Here is a 2,006-nt window from a genome sequence, read left to right as displayed (position 1 = left end):
TGACTTGTTGAGTCAATATCTTGTTCTGAGCCAATATGGCATTCAGAGTGTCAATTTCAAGAACTCCTTTCTTCTGACTAGTCCCATTGTTCACAGGATTCCTTTCAGAAGTGTACATGAATTGGTTATTTGCAACCATTTCAATCAGTTCTTGAGCCTCAGTAGGCGTCTTCTTCAGATGAAGAGATCCTCCAGCAGAGCTATCCAAAGACATCTTGGATAGTTCAGAGAGACCATCATAGAAAATACCTATGATGCTCCATTCAGAAAGCATGTCTGAAGGACATCTTCTGATTAATTGTTTGTATCTTTCCCAAGCTTCATAGAGGGATTCTCCATCCTTCTGTCTGAAGGTTTGGACTTCCACTCTAAGCTTACTCCATCTTTGTGGTGGAAAGAACTTTGCCAAGAAGGCATTGACTAGCTTTTCCCAAGAGTCCAGGCTTTCTTTAGGTTGGGAGTCCAACCATATTCTAGCTCTGTCTCTCACAGCAAAAGGGAATAGCATCAGTCTATAGACCTCAGGGTTAACCCCATTAGTCTTGACTGTGTCACAGATTTGAAAGAATTCAGCTAAAAACTGATGAGGATCTTCCATTGGAAGTCCATGGAACTTGCAATTCTGTTGCATTAGAGAAACTAATTGAGGCTTAAGCTCAAAGTTGTTTGCTCCAATGGCAGGGATAGAGATGCTTCTCCCATAGAAATCAGGAGTAGGTGCAGTGAAGTCACCCAGCACTTTCCTTGCATTGTTGGCATTGTTGTTGTTTTCGGCTGCCATGTGTTCTTCTTCCTTGAAGAATTCGGTCAGGTCCTCTAAAGAGAGTTGTGCCTTGGCTTCTCTTAGCTTTCGCTTCAAGGTTCTCTCAGGTTCAGGGTCAGCTTCAACAAGAATGCCTTTGTCTCTGCTCCTGCTCATATGAAAGAGAAGAGAAAAAGAAAATGTGGAATCCTCTATGTCACAGTATAGAGATTCCTTGAAATGTCAGAGGAAAAGAGAAATAGAAAGAAGAAGGAGAAGAAGAATTCGAACTTTAGTTAGATAAGGTTCGAATTGTGCATTCAGAAGGAGTGGTACTCCATAAATAGAAGGATGTGGGAAGGAGGGAAGAGAATTTTCGAAAATTCATTTAAAAGATTTTGAAAACATTTTGAAAATTTGATTGATAATTTTCGAAAATTAAAAGTGAAAAAGAAATCAAGTGATTTTTGAAAAAGATTTTGAAATTAGAAATTAAAAAGATTTGATTGAAAACTATTTTGAAAAAGATGTGGTTAAAAAGATTTAATTGAAAAGTTATGGTTTTAAAAAGATGTGATTGAGAAGATATGATTTGAAAACAATTTTAAAAGATATGATTTGAAAAAAATTTGAAAAGATATGATTTTAAAAATTAATGACTTGCCTAACAAGAAAGATATGATTCAAACATAAAACCTTCCTCAACAGAAAAGGCAACAATTTTGAGATGTTCAATCAAATCATTAATTGTTAGTAAGTATCTTTTAAAAAGGAAAGAAATTGATTTTGAAAACATTTGATTGAAAAGATTTGATTTGAAAAAGATTTGATTTTGAAAAACTAAAAAAAATTGATTTGAAAACAAATCTTCCCCCTAGCACCATCCTGGCGTTAAACGCCCAGAATGGTATACATTCTGGCGTTTAACGCCCAAAATGCTACCTCTTTGGGCGTTGAACGCCCAACCAGGTGCCCTGGCTGGCGTTTAAACGCCAGTCGGCCTTCTTCACTGGGCATTTTTGAATGCTCAGCTTTTTCTGTGTAATTCCTCTGCAGTATGTTCTGAATCTTCAATTCTTTGTATCATTGACTTGAAAAGACACAAATTAAAAATATTTTTGGATTTTTAATAATCAAAATGCAAAAGGAATCAATTAACAATGCATGCAAGACACCAAACTTAGCAGTTTGTATACTACTGACACTATATGAGACACACAAAATACTTCAAGTCAATAGAATTCAAAGATCAAAACAAAGAAAT

General features: G+C 35.8%; 1 non-coding gene across 1 annotated transcript; it reads left to right on the top strand.

Annotated features, from left to right (window-relative positions):
- The first annotated feature begins 268 nt into the window (after positions 1-268).
- Positions 269-376, top strand: LOC130971858 (small nucleolar RNA R71). The gene has a single exon (XR_009083063.1). It is a non-coding gene; the product is annotated as a small nucleolar RNA R71 (small nucleolar RNA).
- Positions 377-2,006: the final 1,630 nt, after the last annotated feature.

This window comes from Arachis stenosperma, chromosome 3 (genome assembly GCF_014773155.1).
Source record: "Arachis stenosperma cultivar V10309 chromosome 3, arast.V10309.gnm1.PFL2, whole genome shotgun sequence".
In the NCBI taxonomy this organism is placed as follows: domain Eukaryota; kingdom Viridiplantae; phylum Streptophyta; class Magnoliopsida; order Fabales; family Fabaceae; genus Arachis; species Arachis stenosperma.
This window is presented reverse-complemented; position numbering and strand designations above follow the sequence as displayed.